Below are 22,125 nucleotides of genomic sequence, written 5' to 3'. Positions count from 1 at the left end.
TATGAGCATTTTTTTTCAGTTTTACAGTATGTCTAATCTAGCGTTAAGTAAGCAGAGGATATATATTTAAAATATGGCATATGAGAAACTCTCCATGTAGAACTGCATCTGATTTTCAAGTAAGAAAAAAGCTATATGTCAGAAAAAATAAATCTTTTTAAAATAATCTATTTTGCAAAAGTAGCCATTTAACCCTGAAATGACAAGAAAGCACTATTCTGGGACTATCAATGCTTCAAAAAGCACTGTGGATTCAAATCACTATGTAGGGGACAGGATTTTAGCAAGCTGATGTGCATAGTGCTGACATAAAAGCTAGCGCCACGAGGCTGCAGAAGTCACCTTTGTGGAAAAAGGAATAGTGGTAACCTTATGGGGTATGCATGTCTATCACTTGAAGAAATAGTGCAAAGTGTTTTGAATGACATGTTAAAGTGAAGCGAAGTGAGGTAACTCGCTTCAGGTTTGATACTTACCTAAGAGGGTAGGCTCTGGATACTTTGGAGCTTTCCCCTTCCTCCATTCTGGCCAACATTCCTGCGCTTCCTCCTGTTAAAGTGTTTTGATCTGCTAGGTCAAATAGTGCTTCAGGAGTTTTCAGGAAAGCTTTCGGGAGTACTTGCAACCCTAAGTACATCCAAAGACGAGCATAGCCATATTGTGCTGTACATGCGACCCTACTTGCGTGTGTCAGGTGACATGCCATCCTCTGTGTACAGCTGTCACATGTCACCGGACCCTCTTTGGGTCACGTGACTCACTGATAGCCATGCACAGATGCCAGAAAGGCCGCTAGGTGGTACAGGAAGGTTAGAAGATGGCGCTGGAGGCTCTGTGAGTATTTTATGCCCTGCAAATCCCCCCCCCCCCCCCAACACACACACACACACAGAAAAAAGCACAATCCCCATTATCCCCAGGGGCAAACGCAGGATTTTTAAGGGGGGGGGTTCCTGAAAGGTCCAGAAGCACGTATGTCCCGAGTGCTTCCGAATACAGGTGGCTCCATATTGCCCATGCACAAAAGTGCGCTGGCGTATTACGGAGCTGCCTATCTTTGGAAGTACTCAAGGACACTAGTGTTTCTGAGGGCTTCTGGTAGCAGCAAATGTGAACGGGGTACAGCGCTGGAACAACTCCCCAAGAGAGGAACAGGAGATAGACTTAGTTTGGACAATTCAGTGGAATATGCTACATAGTTTCACATAGCGCAAGCGATACCCATATGATGCAGGGATATATGCATCTGCGGAAGATGTCGGCGCTACATAAATACTAAATAATAATATTTTGCCTCACCAGGATTGCACTTTTATTTAGCTTTCCTGTAAGACAAGAACACACAGCCAGCTCTAGGGGAAGAGGGAAACAAAGGTGAATGAAGGAGGCTGGTGCACACCAAGAGTGCTTCTGAGCGTTTTTCAAATCAACAGTGATTTGAAAAGCGCTTGGCTAATGTTACCCTATGTGGGTGTTCCCACAGCAGCGTTGTGATTTTTTCAAAATCGCAGGTATACTGCATGTAGCATGTTTTTGAGCAATTCATTCAAAAATCGCTCTGAAAATCACTTCACAAAATCACACTCACAAATTGCTAGCGATTGCTATTGTCATTTTGGCGTTGCACTAGCCCAGAGAGAGGAGTGGAGAAATTGAGAATAGCCTGAGATGGAGCAGAGAACTTATCTGTATTGAAGTCCCACATCACACAGGCTACTTGCCTGTAATCGGACTCCTGTCCCTGTCAGTCTCTCACACAAGTCAGAAAGAAGCCCTCCTGGAGTCTAGGGACTGTCAAAAACTTTTCAGCTTGTTATCCACACCTTATCCACACATGCAGTCATTATAACAATGGGGAGAGACCAGACAGATGTTTGCCCACAGACCCTGAGTCCAGGCAAGCTCTGCATCATGCTGTGCATATTTACCAGCTTGCCTGCACTCTAATTTCATCATGTCTGACACTTCTGTGCTGTGGAGAGTCCAGGACTCCATAATCAACATTCTCTCACTGCAGGCTGCATCTTCTTGTGAGGGTTGTGAGGGAAGCTCGGCTGCCTCTCTCATTCTATTAGCTGGAGGGAGGCACCAGAAGTAAGAAGGGAGGGAGAATGAGGCTGTTTATATTATGCGGGCTTCCCTGGCTGAATACACAGCTCAGTGCAGGGGGGAGGTTCCAGACACCCGGAATAGCCCCCTGAGTTCGCCAGTGATCCCCTCAGGCATGCCGATTAGTTGAGACTTCCAGTTGCTCGAGTTCCGGATAAGAGGGAATGTATATATTATATAATATGTATATATATATATATATAGATAGATAGATAGATAGATAGATAGATAGACAGAGGGAGATACTGCTTGCTTGGCAGGAAACTGTCAATGGCCATGACATCACACTGTGGGAGGGGTTTCACTACAATAACAGCCACACACACCCCATTCCCTCCTGCCCGCTGGTGTATTCAGGAAAAGGTAAAGATTTCTCATGGGAAAGGGGGTATAAGCTACTGATTGAGATGAAGTTCAATCCTAGGTTTAAGTTCCTCTTTAAAGGATACATCCAGGCTCCCAAGAAAAAAAACAAAATCCACGTACTTGGGGCTTCCTCCAGCCCCTGGCAGCCATCCTGTGCCCTCGCCGCAGCTTCAGTGGCTCCCGGTCTCCGGTGGCTCCTGGCGAAACGTCATCAGGATTGTACGGCGCAACCCTGATGACATCGGCAAGACCACGTGACCCGCGCCATGGAGGGCAAAAGAATCCGACCCAGAACCCGACTTGGCGAGCTCGGCTTCTGCAGCGGAGAAGACAGGGAGCCACCGGAGCTGCAGCGAGGGTACAGGACGGCTGCCAGGGGCTGGAGGAACCCCCAGGTAAGTGGATTTTGTTTTTTTTTGGGAGCCTGGACCTTCCCTTTAAGGCCTTTTTAACCACTTTACCTCCCTTGCTACGCTTATCTACTCCCCACAAAACTTTACTTGAATCTCAGGGGAGTAGATAGGCGTACTTGTGGTAAACAGTGTGCTGTATGCCCAATAAGCTATCTGATTATGTATATAGGGTATCATTTTAACCGTGACAAGTGAGAGAATAGATTTTGTGGTGTTTGACAACTGAGGGATAAGTCATGTGATTTTTTTTACCGGAAAACTGAATGAAAAGCAATAAAACTGTTATTTACATGTACTCTATACCCCTAAATAAATACTTGTTAAAAAAAACAAAAGTGACAGCATTGAAAAGAGAATACACAGTTACCCTAGGGACTTAGCTTTTAAAATATGTATGCCATGAGAGTGTATTACTGTTAATCATGAAGATAAGGGCTTTTTAATTACTAATAGAGTACAATGAGAAAACAAAAAACACAAACCAGAAACTAATATATTATTGCCATACATTGTACTAGGAACATTATTTAAATGTTGAGATAACCAGGACAAATTAGCAAATACAATGTGTGGGTTTTACCTATGGTAACATTGTTTATTTGAAAACTATAGTGCATGGAAATGGAGAAATAGTGTATTTTTTCATTTTTTTCTCATGTTTCCCTTTAAAATGCACAGATAATAGCATAATTACTAAAAGCAAATATCACCCTCACAAAGCATAATTTGTGGCAAAAAAAACAAGATATAGATCATTTACATCTGATGAGTAGCAATAAAGTTATTGGTGAATGAATGGGAGGAGCGCTGAAATGTGAAAATTGCTCAGGTTTTTAAGCAAAAAACCCTGTGGTGCTGAGTTAATATAATGGCGTGCCAAAGCCAAGTATGTGCACTATATGCTGTTATTTTGTGTGTATAGGAAAGTAAACTAAGTATAATATGTGCTGATCCCTATTATTATCGCTGTTTTGCAAGTACTTCCTCTCCCAGGTAGTAAATCATCCCTAGTCACTCCTTATCCCTGTGCAGAAGTCAACTTTTGCACATTAGCTGACGTTCAATGCAGTATAGATTACTAATGAGTTATTTTTGTTATGCAAAAATTGGGATTGGCATAGTTCTATTTTTAAACAGAGGTAATTTCAGTAATACAAGTATGTTGTATATAAGTGGTATGAAACTGAAAATTAATGTTTTGCTCTAAACCATTAAACACAGCAAACAAATACAAAACATAAAAAGGCTGGTCTAAATATGCGTACATACGCCCAACTTTTTCGAACAACTTGTCGCTTGAACAACTTGTAGTGCAAACAACAAGTTGTTCAGACTTCATGTACACACTGAACAACAAAGCGGCTGTTATGCTAATTTACCTAATTTACATGTCATTTAACCAACTTGATAATGGGCAATGGACTGGATAGAACAATGGACTAGATAAAATGACTGATCAAACGACTTGTTGTTTGAAAGTCTATAAATTCAAACAACAGGTTGTTTGATCAGTCTTTTAATACACAAAGTCATTTGTACACATGTACGGACCTAACAATCGTTTGAACGACAGTTAGTCCAACGGATCCGCCAAGCGGATCAGTGAGAACTGCTGCTATCAGTCTAACAATCAAACGTACACACATCCAAATGTCGTTCAAACGACCGATTTGAATGACAAGCCGTTCGGAAAAGTCAGAAGTGTGTATGTACCTTAACATCACTTGAAGGCATATTTACACATCACTTAAGCTTACTGAAAACATTGCTGGCTTGCAGGACAAATTATTAGATTGTCTTGTAAATATCTAATTGCTGTGTAAAGAAATCAGAGAAAGATTTATGCCTCCCCATGAGTAAGGCAGAAGATTGTCTGCATTGTTTACACAGCTCAGTATACTTTATTATTATTATTATTATTATTATTATATTTATTTATATAGCGCCAACCTCTTTCCTAGCACTGTACATAGTACAAAACAAATATTGGGAAACATATATACATGAGAAGTTCAAGACACTGTACAGTCATGACATCCAGTAATACAAGCCCAGATACATACAAAGTTAATGTTTAGGTTGAGGTATCACTAAAATTGGTACACGTTCATTGCAGCAAAATAAAACACAATAGGAGGAGGTCCCTGCCCTTGCAAGCTTACAATCTACAACACTTCAGCACAATCTGCAACAGTTGCTGTTTATAATAAATAAATAAACAGCAATCCTAGCTTCTAAGTGAAGTAGATGTTTGAATGATCAACCCTTTCAGTAACATGGAAACTGGAACTTGGAAAATATGCTTGTTCCTATTAGTTGTATGTTGTGTTCAATGATTTAGATCACAGATGAAATTTCAGTTTCACACCACTTTAAGCACACCGAAATGTAAATACTTTTTCCATATTTAGTGTGTGCTTCTCCATTATCAAGAATACATTTTATCTGAGAGCCTATATTAATCAATGGGCTGGTCCCAATCTAATGCCTTTTTTCATTTGCATGAAAAATGTATAGCTTATTTTTTGTTCACACTCTATTTTTTCTTTCCATTGATATATATGGTATTGCAATGACAAGTGTGCACAGATTCAAGCAAACATACGTCAATAGTGCACTTTGGACCTGATATGCCAACAAGATATAAGTGAAGATATTGAAATCAGTACATGATTGCACCAGTAAAAGCATGTACAGTATATGGTCACTAGTATTTGATAAGTATCCCAGTGATAAATAGATTGAACAGAAACATTTCTAAGCATGCAGTAACATCAGATATTGTTACATGAATTGATAAGGTCTGGCTTCGTGGGGAAAATGTAAAGATGTATAATAAACAGGCATTTTTGTTTTATCTTGAAATGCGGGTACCCTTGTTCTGATTATCTACTGTTAACACATTCACTAACCCAGTGTGAGCCTGTAGCTCAGCTAACTGGAGATGAGCCCAATCAGTGGATTTCATTTTGTCAGTAAAGTTTCAACAATCAAGGATAGTTGTGTAGATTATCTATTTACATGTCTTGTTGGACACACAACACTAAAGTCTCATACACATTGCTAATTAGGGCAAAATATTTGGAAATGAGTGCTGTAACAACATGCTGCTTGGCTATAGGCAAGTAGTATGCTCTGTTCTATGAAGTGTTTGCTATAAAGAAACTTTAAAGCTGACTTGAGCAATTGAGAGAGGATAAGATGAAAACTAGATAATCAGAAGTTACTTACAACGGAAACTGCATGTCAAAATGTCAGTAGAAGTGAAAGTAAGGTGTGTAGAGTTACCCCATTGATTGATGAAGCCTTCTATGCCATTAAAAATCTAACAGGAAGACTTGCAAGATCAAAAGGGAGAAATTTCCTCCTGAGATAGGGAGTTTCCTCCTGACACTTATAGCTACAATACTAATTTGCATAATGCTCCTAGGTATACAGTATCTGTGGAACATAAATCCCTGTTAGACCAGAAACCCACTAGGAGTGATTTCTAATCGCTGGTGATTTGAAAAAGCTCTTGCTAATGCAATGCTATGGGGGATTTTTTATAAAATCACATCGCTCAAGTGGGATCACACCCATAGCATTACATTAGCAAGAGTTTTCAAATCGCAAAACGCTCAGGAAATCGGACCTAGTGAATTTTTGGCCTTATGCAGTTTTTACTCTAGGAAATGTTTGATTATGTACCTTTTTATACTATGCTTAGCTTATACTGCTCAGGGGGCGACAAATATTTACTAGTACTCTAGGGTTTTGTTATCATGAATAAAAGGCTGGTGGTAAAATTAAAGAGAACTGCAGTGCAAATAATGTAATGAAAAAAAGTGCTTAATTCTTATGATTTAGTCAGTGTTTTCCCATCGTAAAATCTTTCCTCTCCATGATTTGCATTCTTTATCACATGGCGATATTTTTACTGCTGGCAGGTGGTGTCTGTGGAAGGAGATGCTGCATTTATGGCAGTTGGAAACAGCTGTTATTTTCCACAATGCAACAAGGCTTCCATAGTGCACCCTGGTGCTGACGTCACACTGTGGGAGGGGTTTCACCAAAATATCAGCAATACAGAGCCCCCTGATGATCCGTTTGATGATCCGTTTGAGAAAAGAAAAACTATTTTTCATGGCAAAGAGGGTATCAGCTACTAGATTGGAATGAAGTTCAATCCTTGGTTATAGTTTCTCTGTAACATTAAAGAGAAAACGTAACCAAAAATTTAACTTTTCCTTTTCTCAAATGGATCATCAGGGGGCTCTGTATGACTGATTTTGTGGTGAAACCCCTCCCTCAGTGTGATGTCAGGACCTCATAGCACTGAGGTCCTGACATCACACTGTGGGAGCCTTGTTGCATTGAGGGAAATAACAGCTGTTTCCAACTGCCAAAAAAGCGAGCAGCATCTCCTTCCACTGACATCACCTGCCAGCAGTAAAAATGTCACCATGTGATAAATGCCAGAATGTAAATCAGGGAGAGGAAAGATTTTACAATGAGCAAACACTGACTAAGTGGTGTCTGAGAAGGTCCTTGACGATCACCACACTATGGGGGAGAACGTCTTCGGCCTAGGGAAAGGATGAGACCAGGAGCCCTTATGGTGCAGTAACGTTAGAACAAGTGGATTGTATAATAATGTGGGTAATGAATACTCACAAAGGTGGCTTGCCCTGATGCAACCAATGACAATCGCATGCGGAAAAAAAACATTTCCGCTCGGTGTCCTGGAACACTCTGGGTCCAGACGGTCGCTGTCCTCCAATGGTCCTATATACTAGTGAGAGGTCTCCCAAGTAATATAGTGGCACCTCAAAAGAGGTATGGGATATGGAGGCAAGTCGGTGGAGGCACCCTTAAAACTTATTAGACCAAAATAGGGTATTTTAATAAAAATAAAAACATAAAAAATAAATAAAAGAGGTATCTTACCTCATCAAAAGACTCACATAGATGGAAAAGGGAGTCTTTATTAAAATTAAAGGGTTCAGCTGTAGACAACGCGTTTCAGGGGACACAGCCCGCTTCATCAGGTCAATAAACAGAAACCGTAATTTCCAGGGGGCACTGCACGGCTGGCAATTACGGTTTCTGCTTATTGACCTGATGGAAGCGGGCTGTGTCCCGTGAAACACGTTGTCTACAGCTGAACCCCTTAATTTTAATAAAGACTCCCTTTTCCATCTATGTGAGTTTTTTGATGAGGTAAGATACCTCTTTTATTTATTTTTTATGTTTTTATTTTTATTAGAATACCCTATATTGGTCTAATAAGTTTTAAGGGCGCCTCCACCGACTTGCCTCCGAAACACTGACTAAATCATTTATACATAATTATTGTAAAAATGAAGCACTTTTTTATTACATTATTTTCACTGGAGCTCCTCTTTAAATCCCTTTTACGAAAAACTGTCAAATATAAAATACATGCAAACACATATATATGAGATTTACATTTCTCCCACAGTACAGTGCACTATAAATTACTTTTTGCCCTATGTTTCTGTCACTTACCGTAGGTTTTAAAAATTAAACAAGCCTGATTGGGTTTGTAATGGTCCATCTCTTCATGGGGAGTTCTTAATATTTACTTTATTCTTTACAAAAGCACTCCCTGGAGCCAATGCAAAGACACCAGCTGCAATAGAATACAGTACTTACTGTAACAGGAAAAAAGTAATCTATAGTGCATTTTACTCTGGGACAAATGTACATCTTATACTATATGTATGTATTTTAAAGGATAACTGTAGTTAGAGGTATAAGGAGGCTGCCATGTTTATTTCCTTCTAAACAATACAAGTTGCTTGGCTATCTTGCTGATCCTCTGTCTCAAATACTTTCAGCCATAGACCCTCGACAAGCATGCAGCAGATCAGGTGTTCCTGACATTGTCAAGTATGACAAGATTAGCTGAATGCGTGTTTTTTGTGTTATTCAGACACTTCTGTTGCCAAATAGATCAGCAGGATAGCCAGTCAACTTGTATTGCTTAAAAGGAAATAAATATGGCAGCCTCCATGTACCTCTCACTACAGCTGTCCTTTAAATTTTAAAAATGTTCACAATAGTGGTCCCTTAGATGCATATTTGTCTGCTTCATAAAAATACAGTAAACGTTAAATATAAAATGCTGGTAAGACAACAACTCTCAGTTGCAAAACACTACTAAATGGATCAATTGTCTTGTGGAATTCACAGTTGTGTGGCTTAGCATTGTCTTGCAGGTTTCTCTGGCTACCAAACAATAACTATATTATCACAATGCAACACTGACATGTTTTACTGTACTTTATAGAGTACCTACAAATTATTGTTCCTAACTGTCCCTTATAGGAGATCTAAGGTCCCAACCTTGGCCATAGTCTGTCTTTACTAAAGTCTAAAGGTCTAAGGACAATTTGGTCAGGGGAAGGGAGGGTGCACCAATTAAGCTACTAATACGTTGACAGATGTGTTCAGATGAACCCATGCAAACACAGAAAAAATATTCAAATTACATGCAGATCATTTCATAGCTAGGAATAGAATATGGGGCTCTAACTTTGCAATGTGAGATTGCTGCCTGCCTATTGTGGCTGGATAGTATAATGGTTAAGGGCTCTGCCTATGACACAGGTGACCTGGGTTCGAATCTTGGCTCTTCCTGTTCAGTAAGCCAGCACCTATTTACTAGGAGTCCTTGGGCTAGACTCACTAACACCATTACTGCCTACTGAGCACACCCTAGTGGCTGCAGCTCAAGTTCTTTGAGTTTGCCTGGAGTATAGTGCAATACAAATGTTATTTGTCTTGTCTTGCCTAGTTATCTGTGTCTCACATTTCTGAGTATCTGACTAGTAGTGCACACCACCAGCAATCTGTTACATCTGGCTAAGTGCAAGGACATCCAGCAGTTTACCAGCATAATAAATAGCCAGAGAAACGTTAGTCTTCACCAGCTCGGTTTAGAGCTGACTATGATAGGCTGAAATCTGGTCTGTAAAGTCCTGGGCACCAGTGGAATTTAAAACTCTTGGAAGAAAATAAGGATTAAGACCAGAGTTCATTTGAAAATGAGTCAGGTGTGAGGATCATTGTGTGTGAAATTTTGTTTTCAAAAGAAAGCAAAGAATGCCAGCTGTCCAGTAGATGAGTACTGAAGTAATGGGTGTATTCCTCCAAGGTTTACTTATGTAGGGGGTGGTGAGCTTGAACTGAACTCTTGACATATTTTTTTTTTTGCTTCCACTGGGGCATAGAGCAGTGGTAACTGTCTTCCAGATTGGCCGGTCTTTGGCTTAAGCCTATGCTTCTGATCAGATTTAACCATTTGCCCTAGTGTCTATGTCATTGGTTCTTTTTCATATTAATCTTGGCTGGCTTGGCTTTAAAGAACCTTGGGGGTTCCAATCCAATTTGTTAATGTACATTATGTCCCATCCAATTCCAGATTTGATTTGAAACAATTTCTATGCTTTGTTTGTTTGACACCCAGAATAAATTTCAACCTAGTCCTGGCCATGAAGCCAGGCCCCTAATTTGTATTAAACCAGTGAAAAATAAACACCCTGGTGTTGTTCTTCACCTAGTTACAGAAAAATCACCTGTGGGCCACAAAACTAATCTAAGCCCCTGCCGTACAACTGCTACTAGAGTTCATTCCAAAGTGTCCTAAAGTTGCCTTGTTTTCCATACTGCCTTCATTCTGTAAATGGTGTTCTCAACTTTCAAAATGGAGAACACTATTTGGCAATCTATAAAGTAGTGATCACTATCAGTTGATAACTCTGATAATAGTAGAGATTATTTCTGCTGAGTTCCACTTTAATAAAGGTGGGGAACACCTGATTTCCAGAAAAGTGCCTTTTTGTTTCCAAAACAGCTGCATTTTTCTAGCGATCAGATATTTACCATCTTTATAAAGAGACACCTGCTCCCATATGCAGTTAACTTTTTCTCATGAGTTCTCTCTCAGGAGATAAATTGTCAGCTACTTCTTAAAATAACTTTTCAGCATTTTGCAACTGAAAGATTACCAAAAATAGGCTAAAAAGTAATATCAGAATTATTATTTTCTCCCTTACTGGTGGTTTAAAAGGCCTTTTATTCACAAAGTGGGAAAATATCACATGCAGAAAACTCAGGAAAGGACATTAATTGCATATGGGCCCTATTGATAAGCTTTAATAGATAATAGTCAAATTAACTACTACTACAGTATTGTATAAACTGCTGTAAGTAGTTTAAAACAAATTAAGAGCACAACGAAAACAACCAAAAACCTGGTTTATACTATATGTCTAAATCCTGAGTTGTTTGAGAATTTATCCATGTTTCATTATGTACAACACCTGACTCAACTTCCAAACAAATTCAATTTACAAAAAAAACTCCAGAAATGGAACCTGTTTGTACGTAGGGGACTCCCTGAATACTGTTTAATTAACATTATACAAATATCCAAATGTAAATAACATAACAAATAATTATTGTTGGAAATAACAGCCAGCATTGTCTGTGTCAACTTGACAGTGGCAACAAGTCAAAAGAATTGAAGTTAGAAGCAGGAGAGATGCAATAAGGTACAGGGAAGCAATGAGCCCACTCACTGGGTGCACACATTGGTCATAACATTTAGATCACTGTTCCAAAATTAGCTTGCCATTTATCATCTTGGTTTGTCCGCTAGCAGAAAATCATAGAGAGGCCTTACTTCACAGTGTTCAAAGTTAAAGAAATGCCCAGGAGAGATGGTTTTTGATGTGTTAATATCCCAAGAAGGTGCACATTTGAATGTGGTGGGCTGGGCCCACTGCCCAGATCTAACAATTGGCTGAACCTTTGCATCAATGTCAGGAAATGAGCACTTCATTGATCATGTACACACAAGACAGCAATACGGATGCAGATGGTAAAGTCCACAAGGAAGCCAACATTTATAGGGGTCTTACTAAGTCATAGATAATAATTGAAAAGTCCTGTTGACAGTGCTATCACTCCCTAAATAAAGTGGTCCTGTTGGGGATAAAATGTTGGCTTCCTTCACCGTTATGGATGAAACCACATTAGCATGTATATGTTGTGTTGTGGCTTTTGTGTACTATAGTTCTTGTCATCATCTCTATGCCTAATCCAGCCATGGAAATGAGGCTTCAGATTGTTGGTTCCTCTTCCGCAGACAGCATTGAAGAAGAGCCACATGATGCTGGAGTCCTGCTGGACTAAACAGCTTTTTATTGTCACTATCTCTAGCCATGTGATATTGGTGACAGTATTAGTTTGCACTTCACAGCAATTGACCTGGAGCTGCCTTCCATGTGATAGTGAGAAAATCTAGGCAACACGGGTCATGCTAATTCCGCAATATGCACTACCGACCCAGGGGGAGCAGACAGCAATTTTACCAACAATTAGGGAATACACCCCATACACTGAAAAAGGCATATGCAGGACACAGATTTGGAGACTTCATTTTATACCAGATGAGATGAAAACATGAATTAGCAGTTTTGTTTTAAAAGAATGTGTTAACACAGAGATCTGATTAGTTATGTAATATTACAATATACCTACAGTAATTATGTCATCTTCCTTTTAAAATAGAGACATGTCACCCCAGTCAGCGCAGGTTATGCTACTAGATCATATTTATTCAGCTATTATGCTGGATACACAGCATGCGTTTCCGTGTTCGATGCGTCCGTCGATACGCATCGATTCGATTATTTCCGACATGTCCGATTTAAGCTTCGATGGATCGTTAGGTCGATTTGCCATACTTTACATGGCAATCGACCTAAAAATCATCGAAATGCGTTTGGAAATGCTCGGAAATAATCGAATTGACGCGTATCGACGGACGCATTCGACGCGGAAACTCATGGTGTGTATCCAGCATTAGACATGTTACTAAATGTGCTCAGCTCTGTTGGAAAATGTGCTTTAAAACTGTTCCTAAAGATTATACAGTAATTTGGCCCATTAATTTACTAATTTATATGTTAACATCTCTCTATGTAGAGATGATAACATAAATGATAAAAAACAGGTTTTGTTGCCTCATTTTTGTAATGTAAGCAATCCATGTCTGAATGCTATTGTAGGAAATTGTGGGGGAATTTTATAATAAGATTGTAAACTTGCAAGGGCAGGGCTCGCTCAACCTTTTGTGTCTGTGAATTTGCCATACATTTTGATCATCACGTGACCAATTGTCACTGTAATTACTATGCCTACTATGCCTAACAATTCTGTATTATGTATCAATGTCTATATTTTGTGTATACCATTGTCAGTATTATTATTTACCCCATCTTTGTTGCTTACTCTGTGTACAGCACCAAAGAATACGTTGGCAGTTTATAACTCAACAACAATCATAATAATAATAACAACAACAGATACCTATGCTAGGTTATTATACAGACAGGTATTCTTTAAAAATTAGATTTTTAACAGATGTTCAGAGTTCCACCTTAAATGCTGAATTTATGTTTAAAGCACACCTGAATTGAAAGAGGAATATGATGGCTGCAATATTTATTTCCTTTTCCTCAATACCAGTTTCCTGGCTGTCCTACTGATCTCTTTGGCTGTAGTCAGGGCCAGGCCGAGGCATAGGCTGGAGAGGCTCCAGCCTCAGGGCGCAGTGTAAGAGGGGGCGCAGAATTAATTCAGCTGTCATTCCTAATTGTGTTTGAAGCAGAAAGAAATAAGAAAAGGGGATACATGGCAGTGACTGCAAGCCAGATAACTAGATATTTAGGTGTTGGGGAGGTTGTGGGCCCTGTGGCGCCTCTTAGTCTAATAGCAATCAGTGTGTGACGGCTGGGGTGGGAGGGATGGAGGGGCGCACTTTGGTGTCTCAGCCTTGGGTGCTGGAGGACCTTGTCCCAGCTCTGGCTGTAGTAGTATTTAAATCAAACACCTGAAACAAGCATGCAGCTAATCAAGTCATACTTCAGTCAGAGCACCTTATCTGCATGCTTGTTCAGGATCTATGGCTAAAAGTATTTGAAGCAGAGGATCAGGAGGACAGCCAAGCAACTGGTATTGTTTAAAAAAAAAAAAATATTGCATCCTCCATTCATTTCGGCAGCAGCGGCAGCTCCACAGATTGTGAATCGGTTTCATAGTGAAATCGATTCAAAATCTGTTTACAGTGTAGGCAGCCAATAGATCCCTCTTTGATCAGATTCGATCACAGAGGGATCTATTTGCTAGTCGATCTGGTGGCAATCGACAAGTGTATGGCAGGCTTTAGATTTTCTGTAAGATTTTCTGTAATTAGATTATTTTCTGTACTGTAAAGGTGAGTACACACGCACTACAAAAGGAAACGACGGGTCCGCCGGACCCTCCCGCGGGCGGTCTTTAGCCGACAGTATGCGCGTGTGTACATCCTGACGGCGGACTGATAAGGCTGTTTCTGAACAACTCGCTGAGCGGATCGTTCAGAAACAGCCTTATCAGTCTGCCGACAGTGCCTACACACATACTGTCTGGTGGACCGGTATTTTCCTTTTGTAGTGCGTGTGTATGCACCTGTAGAGACTGGTCATTATCTCTGGTGCGTTGTCTTCTGGTTATCTCCTGCTGAGAAGAACAATGCTTAATTGCTAGGCAGATAGATGTTAGATAGATCATTTCCAACATGTTGGAAATTATTTATCTGGCAGGTAAATCTAACAGAAAATCTTACAGAAAATTGTATGGTGTGTACTAGGCATTAGTTTAGATGTCCTTCAAATGGTTCCCTGAAATCCCACTGCAGCTGCTAAATACCTACCCTCCTATAGTAATGCTAGGTACAAACTGTGCGTATTTACTTCAGATCAATTATTTCCAACATGTCCGATCTGAATTCCAATCGATTTCCAATCATTTTCCGATCAATTTCCAACTGTTTTCCATTCACTTCTATCTAAAATCGATTGAAAATCAGATCGGACATATTAAAAATAATTGATCTGACAGCAAATCTGCCAGAAAATCTCATAGTGTGTACCTAGCATCACATTTACTAGTTTGGGGGGGGGGGGGGGGAGTTCATTGTAGCTTTAACAGAAACTGATGTGTAGTAGAATTCATGACTCTGACAATCCTCTATATCACTTCCTACCATATCATACAAGACTATATAAAAGCTTGACTTCTGTTTTAATAGGCTGTGCCTGTCTTTCTCAATTCTCAGCTCATGCATTGTGTTGTGTTATGTTATGTAGAGGAGTGCCAATGTGAAGATAGCAATGGGATGCTGGCAACTGTACAGTCCCCCTCCCTGTTTTCTTTGGAGTCATTCTGAGTTATATATCACAACTAATTATTGTAGTTTCTAGGAAAAAAAACGTATGTTTGCATATTCAGGACTTGGGCAGATCTCAGCATGTACAAACCTTTTTACATCAACATATCGGTTACAGCATGGCTATGAAAACATCCTCCACCCTGTTATTATAAAAAGCCCAACTGAAGGTTTATTAACCAAGCCTACTCCATGTTCTAAGTGTGTGTGCATATGTATGTGTGTGCGTGTGTGAGTGTGTGCATGTGTGCGTGTGTGAATGTGTGAGTGTGTGAGTGTGTGAGTGTGTGTGTGTGTGTGTGTGTGTGTGTGTGTGTGTGTGTGTGTGTGTGTGTGTGTGTGTGTGTGTGTGTGTGTGTGCCTGTGTGTGTGAGTCTCCAGGTGAAATAAGTGCTGTATGTGCAAAAAAATACATTTTCTTCAAACAGCTTCACTTCTAATTTCAGTGGTGACAGTACAGATTAACCGCGACATTCTCAGGCCACTTACAAGGATTTTTCCTATCACATCCATTTCCAGAGGATACCCAGTTAAGGGCCTCTCTCCACTTGTGCATTGCTGATTGCATTTTCAGCAACGCATAGTGTGTGCGATATGCAAGACATTAGGGGCTTGATTCACAAAGCGGTGCTAACCTACTTAGCGCGTCTAAAGTCTTTAGACGTGCTAACCAGGGTGCTAAGTAGGTTAGCACCGGATTTCTCAATCAGATCGCGCGCTAACTTTGCGCGCGCAAAGTTTTATGCGCGCTAAGTCCCATAGGCTTTAATGTTATGTAGTTTTACGCGCATAAAGTTTTGCGTGCGTAAAGTTTTATGCGCGAAAAGCTTGTTTAGACGTGCTAAGGGGGTTTTCACAGGCGTGCTAACAGTTAGCACCGCTTTGTGAATCAAGCCCTAGAAGTGCATAGACAACACTGTCTGATGTTTCCAACCATGCGTTCACACATTAAAAAGCTGTGCTACCTATTAACATTTCTTCTTAAAGAGAACCTGAACTGAAAATAAAAAGTCAAAATAACCATACACAGGTCATACTTACCTCCTGTGTAGTCTACTCATCAATCTCTTTCTCCTCTCCTGCACCTCTAGTTTGTTCACTGTGATGAATGGAATTCTCCTCCATCCTCCATTTTAAAAATGGCCATTACCCCATAACAGCTTCCTGGTCAGCACACAGTTAAACTGTGATATCACCCACTTGAGCCATAGGGAGACATGGAGATTTCCTTGCACATTCAGTTGTAACTGACAACTGCTGATATATAACTGACAGCAACTGGTATATTTCAGTTCTGACAAAATATTGTTAGAACTGAAAGGGATCACTGTAAGAAGAAAATGGAGAGCTTCTCAGAGGAACTGACGGTGAGGTTAGTATGTAATATTCATTTGTAGCTACATCATGTGTTTATTTTAAATAAATTTACTCGCTTCAGGTTCCCTTTACGGCAGAAGGTATTTGCAAATATTCAGCTTTACAGTGCATCCATTACTTCTGCTCAGAGAGTAAATATGCAGATATTTTCTTTATGCCCTTGAAAGTCCTGACATTCATCCAGAACCAATGGTGTATTGTGTGTCTATGCCATATTACAGGTAAATGAGTAGGCTACAGGCGTAAAGGTAAAGTTATATCATTACCAATATCTGCAAAATCACACTTAGGATTCATTTCCACAGTAATACATTAATTACACTATTGTCAATATTGAGTATTAACAGTAGCAAATAGCAGATATGGAAAGTTTTCTGCCAGGGCCATAACTACAAATCATGGGGGCCCCCAGCAAGTTTTTTATGGGGCCCCCCAATGTTTACACCCCTTCACTTGCCTACCCCTGGTGACCCTTATAGCTGGGGGGCCCATCTTACACGGGTCATAAAACAAGTGTGTCACCATAATCTTCACACCTATAACAAGTGTAGCCATCATAACCTTCACATCCATAACAAGTGTAGCCACAAAACACCTGACCTGAAGTATATTCCCCTGTATCAGAGGGAGTGAGGTAGTAGTTGTGGCCCCCTTACAGCTCTGGGCGTCACAGGTACTGCTCCTCTTTAGTTATGCATCTGTTTTCTACCTGTGCATATGGCTGTAAGAGAGCTAATGGAAGAGAGCAATGATGGTTTAATAAGATGTTAAGGGCTTGATTCACTAAGACAAATAGCATGCCTTATCAGAGTTCACATGCTTTATCAGCGTTAACATGCCTTATCAGAGTTAGCACGTCTTATCAGAGTAGCATAGTGAGCGCTACCAACTTATGACAGCTAATTGGCAATGAGGAGAACTCCACTCGTCCTGCCCTGAGCCCCTGTGGGTCCAGTCACTTTAAAGGAAATTATATCCGCACTTTGATTGGCCCAATAGGCTGCCTGTCAAGTTTCCTGTCAAGTGACAGGCAGCCTATTGGGCCAATCAAAGTGCGGGGATAATGTCCTTTAAAGTGATTGGACCCGCAGGGGCTCAGGGCAGGACGAGTGGAGCTCTCGTCATTGCCAATTAGCAGGCATAAGTTATTAGCGCTCGTTATGCTACTCTGAAAAGGCCTGTTAACTCTGATAAGGCATTTTAACCTTGATAAGGCACGCTATTTGTTATAATGAATCCTCCCCTACAACTGTTTTAATCTTTGAACAGTGTACAACTTGGGCAGAGACAACACCTGCAGTTTTGTCTCTTCTGCACACTAATACAATGAGATCCCTGTTAAGTCAGGTTGGTATAATCTAATAGGAAGTGTTACAAATTGTTACAATGACATCAAGGGGTCTGACATTGGCCTCAGAGTTGTAGTCCATCACACAGATATTAGTGTGCCTCTCAACTGGCCAGTCTTCTCCCTTATACGGAAGATCTTATATGGAAGACGTTTTCAAGCTCATTCCTACGACGAGCCTTACTGTGAACTACAGAACTGGGATTCATCACATTTGCTAGTGTTTGACAGTGCAGGGCTAGTGTACCTTAGCCTGCTGTAAATCCTTCCAGTAACGTGAATGAAAGATACCTAGCATTGTTGTCTGCCTTTATCATAAACATAGACGCTCCAGTTTGCCTTCCTTTTAAAAATTGCATTTAATAAAAACATAGTTACAAAAACAAATTAATTAAAATATGGAAAAATGTTTCATTTTTGCAATACAGAGAAAGTAAGTATTGTTGCCATGAATCACAAGTGACCAGCCTCTCACCACCGACAGCCTGCATCCTACCAACAATCCTACAAACAAAAGGCACACATAACATATATACATATAAACATATATTCACGTAACATATATACTCATAGCAATAGTGCAAATCTCCACATGGTCAATCATCTTCATACCTGTATTACTTATTAAATTCTAGCGTTAGGTAATTCCTATAACCATTGTATTAGTTATACTGTATTTTTCATCCCAGTAACCAACTCTGGCCAATCTGTATATATCAGTGCTGAACAAAACTTATTTAAGAATGGATACACTTCTAAAAAACAACAACTGGTGGGAGGAGGCACCCTGGACAATAAACACATTATAAATACTAAAATAGCGAAAAAGGTTGGCCTACCTCTCTGGAATGAGTCAGTCGAACACTGACTAATGGTAAATATTTTTAATGCACAAGGGAAGACTACATCTTTCGCAGGTTGACCCTGCTTCTTCAGGTCAATAACAAGTTGTGCCGGATGGCTTGAATGAGTAAGGAATGAGTGTCTCTATCTAGACTATGCGTATCCGCAGGTTGACCCTGCTTCTTCAGGTCAATAACAAGTTGTGTCGGGTGGCTTGAATGAATGAGGGACAACTAGCTCTATCTAAGCGAGAGCCTTCCGTACACATTTATAGTGGTTGCCATCTTATAACAACCTGGAAAACATGAGAATAACACCTCATTACTAGTGAAATTTGCCTTCTTAAAACAGAAGGAAATTTGCAATAATTCAGCTATCAGTGAACATTTGTGCTTACCCACAATGCTCCACTACTGATTATGCAAATTATCCCTTTTTGCCCGTGTAAGCAAGGCAAGCATCCAGAACCGCTGGTGTATAGCAAACCTATAGCTTTAAATATTACACAGCCACACCAATCCCACATGTAGACAGCCTGTTTCGGGCTTTTGGCCCTCATCAGTACATGGCAGGGATTGATATGGCTGTATGGGATAGGGCTTGGACCAGTGCAACAAATATTTAAAGCTATAGGCTTGCTAAAAATCAGCGGTTCTGGATGCTTGCCTTGCTAATAAGGGCGAAAAGGGATAATTTGCATAATCAGTAGTGGAGCATTGTGGGTAACCACAAATATTCACTGATAGCTGAATTATTGCAAATTTCCTTCTGTTCTAAGAAGGCAAATTTCACTAAGCATTGCTTATTAGTAGGAGGGCTTTTCAGTCTCTTTTATCCCTCTATACATTCCTAGTGCTTTGGGCCACCCTGAGCTGCTTGGTTACTCTGACCTCATCACTACTAATACTTTAGAGTGTGTTGTTTACGGTTTGTATTATTGGCTCCTGGTGGACATTTCCCTTTGTTTTGTCCGGTCCTGGTAGCTCTGAGACAACCCATCAACACTTCCAAAAGCTCTCTTCAAATGACCAGGTTCTGGAGGGCCTCTCCCTGTCTAATAATACATTTTGGGCTTTCAGAGAAAAAGGCCACTCGCTCACAGTGGTGACTCCCTCTGGCTACTTAGAACTAGAACGTGCTGGTCGGTACTAACTTCCACTTATCCATGGTCATGTAATCTGCTCAAGATGATGGGAGATGCAATGATTACAGAGATACTGGACCTCATGCTCAATACCACTGCAATGAAACCTGGAACAAGAGGTTTCCACTACAGATACCAGTCAAAATTCTATATTCATTTAAAAGCTGGAACCTTATTGGTTGCTCCAGTTTTTTTGTCCTGATCTGCTCCTCCATTCAATAGAAATGCAACTGAATCTATCCTTGTATGCATGCCTGGGAGGGATTGATTACTACTATCTTTCCTCTAATAATCTGTCTTTGGTTTACTAAGAAAACTGAATAGGACCCAATTATATTTTTGAAGGAATATCTGCTGAAACAAAGTATATACACAGAGAAGAACCCAGTTGAGACACATATGTGTCCATTTACTGGGATTGCCATGCTCCTGTGTAATGGAGATTTCAATGATGAGGTCAAGCTCTGTGACATCTTGCAGTCTAAAATCCCTGGGGATAGGTACAAGATGTGCAAACAAATGGCAAAAGTGAGGACTGTTGCGGAAGAACCAGTTATCGGTAACTAGCAATCAGAACAAGTACAGAATTGGCAAGATAAAGAAACGTTGAACTCGACAACAGGCAAGCAAGGCAAAAACAGGTTCCACAGGTAGATGCAAGGTCAGTGGAAATCCATGCAGCAGGGATCAGCACGGCAGAATTAATAGCAGGTGAGTCAGCAGTCAGGAACAGGCATGGTTGGCAATGGTAATTTTAGACTTTCAGGTACAGATTCAGAAACAGAGAAGCTGTTCACCACAGCACTAATTGGAAGCACCCAGCAGGTTTAAATAGATCATTTCACACCATTGCTTACAGGTGCAGGCATTCTCAAACAAATTCACATGCACATTACATTACATAAGCACACAAGCCTGTGTGTGCTGACACAAGAGCCTAAGCACACATGCACATGCCTGCATACTTGTGCTAAAAGGTGGCCCCATGTGTGAACAAACATGTAGACACATGAGAATGAATTTGCTCACCCTTTGTAATACCAGCTTACTCTTATAGGAACAAAGGTCACCGAGGTGAACTATGGGCTGTACAAGATACCATCATCGTCTTTAATTTTTTTTGACACATCTTGGGTACAAGTCCATTGGTTGTACATCTTTGGAACCATAATATCTAAATGCCTAACAAGTCCATAGTCTTAATACCCCTGAAAACCTACCCACCTGGCATCAACGCTCATGGTTGTTTAGTCTGCATGATCACGCTTTAAGCGGATTCTGAATACAGTAATTTATTTACACTGAAAATAAGAATTGAGCTGATTTTTCTGTTTATCTTTTTATGTAGAGCTGGAACTGTGCAGTCAGCAATGGATATACTGTAGATACAGCGATATTATTTCTGATTCAGAGCTGTAATATGCATAAAGCTAACATTGAATGTTTACAGCAGGTAGACAATGGTCCAAGGGTTTGTTTCTGTAAAGCAATCTTGTTCTGCTGCCTTGATTTGTATGCGGTATGAAATCTGTATTTGATTATCTTACATAAGGGTATGATTAAACAAGCAAAGCTGTGCCATACTTCCCACTAATGTACTACATTCATTACAGCTGCATTAGCAGATAGCAGCTATGTTTCATGCAGTTCTCAACCTCTGAACGGCACTTTTGATGATACCATATGGTCACATATTTCCTTGCAGATAGCTTAAAAAATGAACACACTGTATGGCGCATGCTGCAACAAAGGTTTCCTCCTTTTTTTACAGCATTCATGCGAAGAAGCAAATGTAAATCAATGTTATTAAATATATGTATGTACTGGGATCCATTTATGGCTTAGAAGCTATAACAAGCTGCCTGAATATTGCAGATTTCACTCATCCATATGCAGTGTCAACAAGGCAGTGTGAGACTATTCTACGTCACAATGACACACTTATTCCTCTCCACTAGCAGCATGGAAGCAGCTCACCCTCCCCCTGAAATGTAGGACAGACATTTCATGGCAACTCAGGGAAGATTCTGTACTTCCATTCAAAGCTGTCTTTTCAGCAGAACATTGAGCTAAAAGCTACCAAACAAAACAGACCAGCCCTTATTGCCCAGATGGCAAAGTATGATTACAGCAGTCATCTAGTGTGCAGACACAGAAATAAATGATGGATTTTTCACATCTGAAACATACATCACAGCACTGTCATCATCAGACTGCAGAAATGTAAGTTGAATGGGGTTAC

At 40.2% G+C, this 22,125-nt stretch overlaps 1 protein-coding gene and 1 long non-coding RNA gene across 2 annotated transcripts in view; one reads left to right on the top strand and one right to left on the bottom strand.

Moving 5' to 3' along the window:
* The window catches only part of SLC16A7 (solute carrier family 16 member 7), a 116,811-nt gene that overhangs the window by 94,579 nt on the left and 107 nt on the right, over positions 1 to 22,125 (bottom strand). The window lies entirely within an intron of this gene.
* The window catches only part of LOC137563740 (uncharacterized), a 76,647-nt gene continuing 76,374 nt past the window's right edge, over positions 21,853 to 22,125 (top strand). The window contains exon 1 of the long non-coding RNA XR_011030423.1: positions 21,853 to 22,106. This is a non-coding gene — a long non-coding RNA (uncharacterized lncRNA). The remainder of the gene's footprint in view (positions 22,107 to 22,125) is intronic.

The sequence above is a fragment of the Hyperolius riggenbachi genome, chromosome 3, assembly GCF_040937935.1.
Source record: "Hyperolius riggenbachi isolate aHypRig1 chromosome 3, aHypRig1.pri, whole genome shotgun sequence".
In the NCBI taxonomy this organism is placed as follows: Eukaryota; Metazoa; Chordata; class Amphibia; order Anura; family Hyperoliidae; genus Hyperolius; species Hyperolius riggenbachi.
Note: the sequence above shows the minus strand (reverse complement) of the source record. Positions and strands in the feature narration are given on the sequence as shown.